Below are 238 nucleotides of genomic sequence, written 5' to 3'. Positions count from 1 at the left end.
GAGTATTTAGCTTAAGAAGCCCAGGAGGGGAAATGACTGTTTATTTCTGATAAAATGTCATTCCATAATATAATTTTTATTAATGATGGAGTTTTAATAGTCTATAAATAAATCTTGAGATGGAGTTAAAGTCATCAGCAATTTTGCTTTATGGCTTCCTAAAACCAAGATTATCTTAGTTAAAGAAAGTCAATCAAAAGTTCACCCTATGTTTCCCCTACTTGCAAAAATGATTTAG

This window comes from Trichechus manatus, unplaced genomic scaffold, assembly GCF_000243295.1.
Source record: "Trichechus manatus latirostris isolate Lorelei unplaced genomic scaffold, TriManLat1.0 scaffold00001, whole genome shotgun sequence".
NCBI lineage: Eukaryota > Metazoa > Chordata > Mammalia > Sirenia > Trichechidae > Trichechus > Trichechus manatus.
Note: the sequence above shows the minus strand (reverse complement) of the source record.